Source organism: Tachypleus tridentatus, chromosome 1, assembly GCF_004210375.1.
Source record: "Tachypleus tridentatus isolate NWPU-2018 chromosome 1, ASM421037v1, whole genome shotgun sequence".
NCBI classification, from domain to species: Eukaryota; Metazoa; Arthropoda; class Merostomata; order Xiphosura; family Limulidae; genus Tachypleus; species Tachypleus tridentatus.
In genome coordinates, this window is record NC_134825.1 from 60,690,619 (window position 1) to 60,702,758 (window position 12,140).

The 12,140-nt window shown below is 34.7% G+C and overlaps 1 long non-coding RNA gene across 2 annotated transcripts in view; it reads right to left on the reverse strand.

Moving 5' to 3' along the window:
- The window catches only part of LOC143249733 (uncharacterized), a 71,057-nt gene extending 62,060 nt beyond the window's left edge, over positions 1-8,997 (reverse strand). Inside the window, exons 1-3 of one of the 2 annotated variants that reach the window (XR_013027922.1) lie at positions 8,867-8,997; positions 7,684-7,928; positions 3,006-3,178 (exon numbers count right to left, since the gene is read on the reverse strand). This is a non-coding gene — a long non-coding RNA (uncharacterized LOC143249733). Of the gene's footprint in view, positions 1-3,005; positions 3,179-7,683; positions 7,929-8,866 lie in introns of those variants that run through there. The other variant, XR_013027923.1, reaches the window with a different exon arrangement.
- Positions 8,998-12,140: the final 3,143 nt, after the last annotated feature.

Genomic DNA, 12,140 nt, shown 5'->3' on the forward strand with positions numbered 1-12,140 from the left:
TGACTGTACGTGAACCAGGAGACAAGTATGTGTATGAAGTCGATGGAAGCAGAATTATTTAGATTTAAATACTGCACTGTACACTAGCCTAACATTAGATCCAACTATTGGTCTGAACCCTGTTGCTGGCAAAAACAAAAAACGCAAGCCGCATTTCAGGGTTGTAGCTGTGTTATGATGATGGAAGTTAAATCAGATCGTTTGGTCTGACAAGAGTTAGCACTGGGAAGTATTGATTAACTGTTTTCCCTCTAGTCTGTAGCTCCGAAATTAAGAACTACTTTAGCAGACAGCCTTCTGTTAGCTTTGCGCGAAATTCAACAATCAAAGAAAAACATAGATCCCAACTCTCTACGACAAAATTAAAAACATAAATATTCAGTTTTTAAATTTTAAGCACGTATGACATGTGTAGTTTATATTAGATTCGAAGGATACCACCAGAAGTTAAGTCAGAAACACTATTCTGTTGTTTTTAAAATAATACTTATGAACGCCAGTCAAGCAATGAAAGTTTAGTGTGATACACATTTCTTTGGATTTTAAATTACACTTCATTTATATTTCATACTAAAGATATCTTAGGAAATTAGTTTACCAAGCGTCTTTTTTTTTTAAGGTTTTCAGGTAACAGCTCACATTAAGTTATCAACTAGTTCGTCTTCAGTACATATAGTTGTCTGGTACAACGAGAAATTTCAACTCGCAGACTTTATCAAAACTGTCGCGAGATACGTCGTCCGAGTTCATCCAGACTTTTAAAACGAAACTGAATGGCATTTCTATTCCTATACTGATGACGTGAATCTCGAGTATGGTGTGAAATACTTCATATCTACTCCTATACTAAGAACACGAATCTCAAGTATGGTGTGAAATATTTCATGTCTATTCCAATACTGAGAACACGAATTTCAAGTATGGTGTGAAATATTTCAGGTCTATTCCTATTCTAAGAACACGAATCTCAAGTATGCTGTGAAATATCTCGTGTCTATTCCAATACTGAGAACACGAATTTCAAGTATGGTGTGAAATATTTCAGGTCTATTCCTATTCTAAGAACACGAATCTCAAGTATGCTGTGAAATATCTCGTGTCTATTTCTATACTGAAGGCACGAATCTCAAGTATGCTGTGAAATATCTCGTGTCTATTTCTATACTGAAGGCACGAATCTCAAGTATGCTGTGAAATATCTCGTGTCTATTTCTATACTGAAGGCACGAATCTCAAGTATGCTGTGAAATATCTCGTGTCTATTTCTATACTGAAGGCACGAATCTCAAGTATGGTGTGAAATATTTAATGTGCAAATCGAAATGAGAATTTAAGGCATCCAGTTCTAGAAGTACATGTATAAATCACACTAATATAAAAAATATCCAGAAATTCGTGTGAGAAATGTCAGACTGTATCGGTGTTATGAAACACGCCTCATTCTAGACATGGTTAACACTATAGTGTAGATCTCAAAAAAACGTCACAAAATTTTTGTATGTAGAAAATACTCTAATTAAGAATCAAATCGCTCATTATAGCTAATCATAAAAAAAACACAAAGCAAGGAAAGGTTTACTTTTGTATATTAGAAAATTACCAGAAACATATTATGAATTCTCTCGCTGACAGACAACACATTTTTAAATTTCTGTTTACAGTGTTATTGGCAAACGCTTTAAACGACTTCATTCTGATCGGAGGCCCGGCATGACCAGGTGGGTTAAGGCGTTCGAATCCCCGTCGCAAGAAAATGCTCGCCCTTTCATCCGTGGGGGCGTTATGATGTGATGGTCAATCCCTCTATTCGTTAGTAAAAGAGTACTCCAAGAGCTGGCGGTGGATGGTAATGACTAGCTGCCTTCCGTCTATTCTTACACTGCAAAATTAGGGACGGTTAGCCCAGATAGCCCTCGTGTAGCTTTGCGCGAAATTCGAAAACAAACATTCTGATCGTTTTCATCCATTTTTATATGAGTTTTTTTAATCAACGAATCCTTAAATTCAGATTGTAATGTAGCAAAAATATATTGTGGGTGTTGTTTTTTGTATGAGGAAATCTACGATTTACAATTATTTCATACAAAATATCTTCATCGATAAGCACAATGGTGAAAAAAAAATCATTTTTGATTCAATATAAAAAGTTTATAAACTTACATGAATTTTGGTTAATCAATAAGCATCGACTTATTGACATGTCGACATGTCTTCTAACCTGTTGATTAGAGTAGCCCGAGAGTTGGTGGTTTGACTACATGCCTTCTAACCTGTCGATTTAAAATTAAGGACGACTATTTACAGATAATCCTGCTGTATTATCTTTGTGTGAATGTTCTCAAATAACCGGTCTTCTTCTCAGTATTACAGAATACTGTAATATCTAATGCCCGTCTATCGCTTTATAAATTATTGTTTATTATCTTAAAGTAAAACTGTTTTATTTTAGATTTCAAAATTAATATCCACTTTCCAGGAAGTAAGTATTTATATTACATGATAATAGAATCATAGATATCGAACTGTGCGAGTAAGTTATTAAGCACATACTTTAAATCAGCTTACATCATAGATTAAAGCTTCCATGAAGTATTTAAACCCCAATACCCAAACCTGTCTGTAAATAAACTGTTTAAGATTACTCTAAATTAAGATTTTCTTTTTGTATATTTTTCACTGTAAAAATTTGGTTTCTGTTTCATTTTACTATTTTTCAATGCATATAATAACTGTACTTCATGACGAAGTGTATTATAGTTATATATACATTTGGATAGTTTAAATTACAGCTATACACATTACAGCTGTTTACATAAAAAGTATCCATGTTATGTATACATGTTGTAATCATGCTTACGATAAACTAGTAAACGATAAGAGTAAATATTGTAAATATGTATACATAATAATATTTACATGTAGTATATACATTGAAAAGGAAGAATAGAATACAGTCTAAGAATATACAACACGTGACACGTGCAAACACTTTGTCCAAGTTTAATATCACCTTTTATAATTTACTAAATCAAAGTTTGTCACTGCAGTTTCATTGGTTATAGGTTTACAGGTTTGCTATCTTCATTGGTTATTGGTTTACAAAAAATCTTCTTCTTCATTGGTTATTGGTTTGCCTTGAGCTTACTTCGTGCTATTCCATAAACTTTTAAAATTGTTCCTAGAAGCATGATTAAAATATTTATCAGGACACTGTGAATTAACATATTCAAAGAGTACGTCAGAACAAATACAGTTTGACAAAGTGCCTATAAACTTGTAATCCCTTGATTAAACGCAGAGAAACAGGATTTATCATTAGTAAATCTAAAATGCTTTTTGTTTTCGTGTTATGCTTTCTTAATTCTGTAAGACAAAATAATTGGCCAAGGTATTTCTGTAATGAACAAAACCATATTATTTATGCATAACATTGGGTGGAATAGAAACAATCAAATAAACACAAATAGCCCACGTAAACCTTCGAAGATTTTCTATCTATTATTAGTTCTAATGATCGAGGATGAGCTTAATAGAAAACTATTCGTCTTGTTGCTTTTAATCCTTGCATTGGTGTCATGGTGACAAACGACCACAACGTAGCAAATTCTCGTCGGGCCACAGGCACAACAGGACTGGCGGGAAATGTGTGGGGATTAAAAATATGCGTGTTACGGTTCATCTACGCTTAGTCAGCATACAAACCATATATCAACACCGCCCCTGACAACTCGTCTCTCTGAATTCATTGTGCATGAATAATAAATATACCTCATATTTGAATCTGAATGTTGGCATGCAGCGTCTAGAACGCTAGAGTCCTGTCACACCGTCTGCAGCATGGTTATGTTGCTCGAGCTAGTTGTAGCGTTCCAACATAAAAGAATCCCCGATGGTCCTGGACGGGAAAGAGTGAAAAATAACACCCATTCAATGATAAAGAAAAAACTTTAAGTTTAGTCTAGTGAATAGAAAATCTTTACACGTGCGGCCGACAGGGGCTTATGAAACTAGTTCTTCAGTAAAATTCGGTATGGAAGCAAGTAAAATAAATAAGTTATCACGAGGAATTTAAAGACAAGCTGAAACTAAATATTTTCGTATACAAATTCATGGAAATTATAGAACTGAAATTTCTGAAGCGTTAACCAACCAATAAATCAAATAATATTTTTTTTTCCTTAAGTGGTAATTGTTTAACATATTTAAGATCTTTTTTATGAACAAATTATTTGTAATGTTTTCATCTTCTACCTAAACTATTTGTATCAAGTTTTAGTTTTTGTCAAATTTGTGGTAATAATAATAGTTCGAAATACCACCTGTAACGTTTTCATTTTTGGAGGTTTATGTAACCTAACAGACGTAACTAAACTAGACTGTTTTGTTATAGTCAATAACTAGCTGGAGTACCCATCCCCTGGTTCGACTCGTAATCCGAGGGTCGCGGGTTCCAATCCCGGTCGTACCAAACATGCTCGCCGTTTCAGCTGTGGGGGCGTTAGAATGTTATGGTCAATCCCACTATTCCCTCTGGCCTTACACTGCTAAATTAGGAACGGCTAGCACAGATAGCCCTCGAGTAGCTTTGTGCGAAATTCAAAAACAAACAAACAAACCCATTCTCTGGAGGGAAGTTACGCAAATTCATGATTAATGAAAGGTTATCTGTTATCTTAGGATATGAAAACTTGCTACCTTTATTTGTAATTGTAAAAAATGCAAAAGAGATCATGGAGACTTCAACATATAAAATGGGAAACCGCAAATTTTCATGTATATTTACATGGATCCAACAAAACCTTCATGCTGGATTTGGTGAAGATCTATCAACAAAAGGCGAAGTACGAGTGAAAAAACGCGAAACACCCATAAAAACTGCAAAACTCAAAATGCAAAACTAAAGATTTGTATGTACCCCTGCATGGACTTAATGAACTCCCTTACAAATTTTGGTGAAGATTCATCCACACCCTGCGAAGTAGTTACACAGACAGACAACAAGCAGTACTATTATATTTCAACACTACGTTATTACAGGTTTAATTATAGTAAACGAGAACATATTCTTCGTAATTGTTGACCAATTTTTACAAAATACATTTATTGAAATTTAGCGATAAAACAGAATTGTTCTGTTGCTATTCCGGATTAATAATCAATATGTTTTTTAAATTAAAAAAAATTATTATACAGAAAGTTTCACCAAACGAAAACACTATTCTGTCTTACTAGTATAAAAAAACAAACAGACTAAAGCCATAAGTCATATAGTTATTCATAAATATGATTTAGGATTAGATAATAGCTTAACAATATCGTATTTGTTTCAGCACTGTCTTTCGGAACATTTTGAAAATCAATTGTTTATATGTTTGGTTTTGAATCTCGCGCAAAGCTACACGAGGATTATCTGCACTAGTCGTCCCTAATCTAGTAGTGTGAGACTAGAGGGAAGGCAGCTAGTCATCACCACCCAACGTCAACTCTTAGGCTACTCTTTTACCAACAAATAGTGGGACTGACCGTCACATTATAACGCCCCCACAGCTGAAACGGCGAGCATGTTTGGTGCGACGGGGATTCGAACCCATGACCTTCAGGTTTGGAGTCAAACGCCTTAACCCACCTGCCCGAAAATCAGTTGAGGTTTCTATCTAAAAATATGTAGTTTTAATTAGCAATGACGTTTTGAAAATCATTTTCTTTTTTCTTTCATTAATAATCATAGTCCCATAAAACACACTCGTCCTTTCAGCCGTGGAGGCGTTATAATGTGATGGTCAATCCCCCTATTCGTTGGTAACGAGCAGCCTAAAAGTTGGCGGTGGATGATGATGACTAACTGCCTTCCCTCTATTCTCACACCACTAGATTAGGGACGACTAGTGCAGATAGCTCTCGTGTAGTTTTGTGCGCAATTCAGAACGAACAAACAAACTTATTTTATTATATATATAAATATTAAGTTCTCTTAAAGAAGTGAAAATTTACCTGGTTTAAGATTATTTCAAACAAACCAGTACTTATCAATCGGTATACACAGATTCACACTCAGCAACTATAAGCACTGTAAAACAGGAATAAAAAATCAATCTTTTAAAATACGCTTAAAGAAAATTTAGGGATTATATTGAATATCATTGTGACACATAGAAATCCCAACAATCAACCATCTCCGATATAAAAAGGAAAGAATGTTTCCACGGTGATGTTCTTTTTTATAAAACAATGTTTCATCTTATTTGTTTGTTTCTCCACTGATAGATACAACGTAATTATTATTACAACAAACAAGATAATTATGTCATTGATTAATTTCACTTCATTAATACGCTAAACGACAGAATAATTTCAAAACAAGGAAAATTAATTAAAACATTTGGGTCGATATAGATGATGGTCGACGACAATAACCCTTCTTATTTAATCCGAAAATGGATGTCGTATCTTCTCTCTCGTGCACAACGCCTGTCGTTCCCAACTTCTGATAACAAGTATTGTAAAAATAATTAACTCCCCGTGATTTATGTTGAACGCCTCTTAATTTATTTAGTGACTTGTTGAGATTTTTTAATTGATTTGTAACTCTTTGTTTGTTTTAGCATAAAGTTACACACTGTGACTATCTGTGCTCTTTTTCACTAGGGGGAATCGAGCCCTGAATTTTAGCGTTGTAAGTCAGTAAATTTACCGTTGACCCACTGGGATACGTTACTCTTTGCTTGTTTTAGCGCCAAGCTACAATGTACTTTTTGTCCACTATGTGGAATCGACCCCCGGATTTTATCTTTGTAAGTTTCTAAATTTTCCGCTAACCCATTGGAAAATGTTACCCTTTGATGAATATAGATATACTCGATTAAATTAATTACAAAAAGCTTTATAATGAAACAAAGCATATCTACCTGTACAACTTAAATAAGTGGTATTGAATCCACACGGAATTGAATATATTTAGGCATAATATCACGTTTGAAGAAACGACCAATGTCAGCAAAAGATAGCGTAGTTTGTAGCATCAAGATTCAAAAACGAAAGTTTATTATCGCAAGAGTTTTATTGTGTTTACCTGTTGAAAAGGTACTACTAAAAATGTTGTTCTCTAGTTGGCCTGGCATGGCCGAGCGCGTAAGGCGTGCGACTCGTAATTCGCGGGTTCGCGCCCGCGTCGCGTTAAACATGCTCGCCCTCCCAGCCGTGGGGGTGTATAATGTGACGGTCAATCCCACTATTCGTTGGTAATAGAGTAGCCGAAGAGTTGGCGGTGGGCTACCTTGATGAGTTTACCTTGATGACTAGCTGCCTTCCCTCTAGTCTTACACTGCTAAATTAGGGACGGCTATCACAGATAGCCCTCGAGTAGCTTTGTGCGAAATTCCAAAACAAACAAACAAGTTCTCTAGGTACGTAATTGATTTATGCGCGCCATCTGTGCGTAGCATTGAGAACTATTCTGCATGTACACCATTATAATACTAAGTAAAGTATAATAAAACAGCTTTTAAAACCGATTTAAAACAAAACACTTGCAATATGTCATGATAATCTTTTGCGCGTGTTTATATTTCAAATAATAGTTCATGTATGACACGTGAAACTGAGTTCTAAAAAATGTAAGATGTTTCAATCAAAGAATAAAGGCTTAAAAAAATAGAAATCATAGAAAAGAACATGTTCACTCACTATTTTTGCTTCTAAAGTGTTTGTCTAGAACCTTTAAACGACCTTGAAGACCACACTCCAAACGCGCAGAAGACGAATTTTCCGTATCAGTTTCCCTACCTTTAGTTATTGTCTAGAAAACAGGGTACTCCTAGTCTTTTTCTGACTCCTTCATAAGCCACTTCATAACGAGCCTATTCTGGGTTGTATCATGAGGAGTAGATAAATAAACAAAATAGCTGAACAAAAGTTCTCCTGTAAAAAGTCTAGATGGAAGAGGAAAAAGCAAACATTCAGAAAAGCGATCCAGAGTTTCAAACACACTTCAACAAATATAAATATGTACCAGGTGAGTATCTCCTCTTTACCTTGAAATAATACAGGTAGAAAGAGAGCCGGCATCGTAAACACCTGGTGCATTAAAAACATACACACCCAACCTTACCACCTTCCCTCCCCCTGGTGTGCTCTGTCTACTTACAAAGCACTCGGTCCATACAACGATTCGCGTGTGAAGAAAATGAAAGCAGTAATTTGTATATATTGCAAAGTGTCCAAAATGGAAAACCAAAATAAGAAAATAATACGACCAATCTGAAAAAAACCAGCGATGATCTTAAACCAGATGTAATTACAAATTTAAAAGAAAACCATGGACAAACTATTTTTTGTAACTGGGAAAACTTAAACAACACATTATTTTTGTAAAAAGCAACAACGTGCTTGGCTTTAACTAAACAATCAGGTATTTTCTGGTAACTATACAACAAACAGTTTGATTTTATCTAAACAACTAAGATTTTATGGTAATAGGCAAACATCCTTTGTTTTGTTTAAACAATTATTTTCTTATAACCAAGCAACAACATGCTTTAGCTTTAACTAAATAACCAGGTATTTTTTTCTAGTAACTAAGGTATGACTTTTTTTTTACACACGTATTTGTTAGTAATGTCAAAGATGTTGATAGTGCAATAATTATGTTTATTGCTTCAAATCTTCGTTGAAGTACTAGGTTGGTTGTAAAAATTCCGTTTTTGTGTTAATAATTATCAATTTTTTACCGTTAGGCTTGCCCGTACATAATGTCAGCCATTATCCGCGAGGTAATTTATAAACTAAATGTTTTAAGTATTTGATAATCTCAGTCCTGTATAATTAATACGTAAAGTGGATCGCAGATATATCATGAGGGCACACTTACTGAATTTCTTTAGATTTTCCGTTAAAAGATAACCATGAATCTCCTTCTGATCAACCCGTGCTGCATTCAGACCGTCGGCTTGTTTGAAGCCCCTGCAGATGTCGCCTTCAACAAGCTCGTCGAGTGTATGTTTCACTGACGCTTGTCAGAGGTGATTATCTCGAAAGTTGAGTACGTTAGCGCAGGTGGGTCAAGCCGTTGTGCGAGTAGTTTTTACTGCGTGTGGCTGTGTTACACCACACTTGGCAACGCCTTGCGATCCGTATTTCGCCATTAACATTTCCAGTCTACTAATTCATAGATCTTTAATAGAGAAAGTATCCAGTACGTGTGATTCATCTTTATATTTATGAAAAGAACGAAAAAAAACTGAGGATAGAAAAGAGCTCACAACAGTTTGTAATCATAAATATATACGTGGTATTAAAGTAGAAAATTCTGTTTGTTCTAACTGAAACATAGCCAGAAGATGTCCCGCAGGATCATCACGGTGGTTATATTTGTTTGTTTCTAGTTATGCACAAAGATATACAATGAACTATCAATGCTGTGCCCAACACAGGTATCGAAACCCTGTTTTTAAAGTTTTAATTCTTCAGACATTCTACTGAGCCATTGGGGGCCATTACATATTTTCCTAGAACATTCTTGATAAAGCTGTAAATAGTTTGAGTAACTTAACTGTTGAAGAAATATTAAAAACCTTGTAAAACAACAACAGAAAACACTCATTTAAACATTTATGTTCTGTATTGTGTTCATTGTGTGTAGGGCAGTTGATCGTAAATAAAATAATCTCACATATATGTGTTTTCTTATAACAAAGGCACATCGGGTCATCTGCTGAATCCACCGCAGGGAATCGAATCCTTGATTTTAGCGTCGTAAATCCTTAGTCTTACCGCTGTATCAGCAGGGGACATCAAACATATCTACTTGTATATTCCGTTGTATGTTGTTATTACATCGATACTAGGTTGGTCCTTGCTTGTTCAGGAAATAAAGGTAAACAACAACTGTATGAGATGCTGTTATAACCAAACACTAGCGAGTTAATAAAAGAGTTTCATTTCATTACAGAAGGAAACCAAGAAAAATCACTTCTATTAAATTTGCCCTCTCCCTTAAGATCATCAACGTAGTTTATTCCAGTTAGAATTTGTTAACAAAAAGCACTTACTTCAAAAATAAATCTTCTAATTAATTAAGAACCAGATCTCTCCTGGTGGTTAGCGCTAAACTGTGAATCTGATGATCCGTGGTTTACGTATCATCACACAAAATCGGATGTGTGGGTTACATCATTCATTCTCTCCTATTCTATAATCCAAAAATTAGACTTTCAAACGATTAAAACGTGGCTTTAAAAATATTATGTATCAGAAGCTAGCAAGAATAAATTAAGGTAGTTTATGCGTGTACCTTCTCCAATGGGTCAACGATAAACTCGAGGGCTGATAAGCTGAAATCGTTGTTCTATACCCATTGCAGGCACAGCGCAGATACCCGCTGCGTAGCTTCGCGCTTCACCACAAACAAATAGCCTCTGACGTATTTTACACAAATCAACAGCAGCAGTTTCCAACACACGGCTCGCATGTGGCTGGATCACAAAAAGGAAAGAAAGTTCTGCCCTTTTGTTCTACTGGGAAGTATCAGTAATTTAATTTGTCATTTGCTACATCGTGAGTAACGTTTAATAGGTTGGTTTTACCGATCAGGAAAAAAAAGAAAAGGACATTTTCTTTATTTAATATTATAATCATATTTTCATCGCAAGTGTCAGGGTGTCAGCAAAAAATGTACAAGAGTGGTTGACTCTAGAACTCCTGCTTAAGTTTCCTTTTTCAATAAATTCTTGATAACGTATTTATGATTTTGTTGGCTACAGGTTTCTAATAATATAGAATTAAAAAATATTGCAATTAATCCCACTAATTACTGCTAAAAACCCAATGTATTTTACAATGGAAAATAAGTAAATTCACTCTCTTTTTGTCGTTTCTTTACATCGAGTGTTTTACAAGGTAAAACAAAAACATTGGTCACTGTGATTGATACAAAACGCAGTGATCTATTGCACCATACTGAGCCAATTTCACATGTCCAAAAGGCTACACTTCTGGTGCGGAATTCATTACAGTTTCACTCATTTTCTGAATGTCTTTTATAATAATTTCGAAATGAATAAAACGAGTATGACGGCCGAACGCATAGTGGTTAAAAATATTACAGACAATGCCGAAGATAAAAATGCTTAGTAGTAATGACTAATCAGAATTAGGTGGTGAATTCAAATAATTTAAGTTGTTTGTAAATTTAAATGCATCGTATGACGACACTGGTGAAGAACTAGAAATGTATTTGTAAATTTGTATTATCGAGGAAATACCGGAAGGTACAAACAAGGAATGAGGTTAGTTATTGAAAGAAGAATAGAAACATTTAGATTCAAACGAATTGAGCTGTTTCTTCGGTATTACTGAATCAGCAAACAAATAGCTTCAGAATTGAAACAATTATAGGTCATATCATGAAAAGTAATGGTACATAATAGAAAACTGATCGCTTTTGAGAAAGAATCGTGACAGTTTTCCACGTAAAATATTATCACCATTCAGATTATAAAGACATGTTCAGATTGAAGATTTAGGATTTCCAATACAGGTATATTACTTGTACTTAATAGTGTTGGAAAACAAAGAAATGTGAATCAACTTGGATTACCAGGACCACCAAAAAAGAGACCTGTAGCAAGTCGTACTCAAGCTGTGGTAAGCAAAGAATAAAGTCTTATAATAGGTAAGAATTCATTAATATAAAGGTCAATAGCAAAAGCCATCCATGCACCCCATGAAACAATGCAAAACATAATTAAGAAGGATTTTCAACTGGAAAATTGACACAAATTGATTCTATAACATATACATTCAAACATCGCATACCTCAAGCAACTTTACAATGAAACTAGTAATCATGTTATTCCATACAAAAATATGCCGGTCATATCCCTATGAATATCTATGGGATCAAAATATTGAAATAGAGCCTGGGGAACTGCAATAGTAAAAGTGGCATTTGTGAACTGTTGTTCTACTAATTTAAATAAAGAGCTTACAAAGAGGAGGCGTGCTTTGGACATGAACATTTTCTTTAAGTGAACTTGGTGCTATTAGCTTAATAACACCCTCAAAGACAACAGTAGTTGTTTCAAAATTATATGTACAACCGGCCAAAAAATGACAATATACAACAATAAAGCAGCCACAAAAGT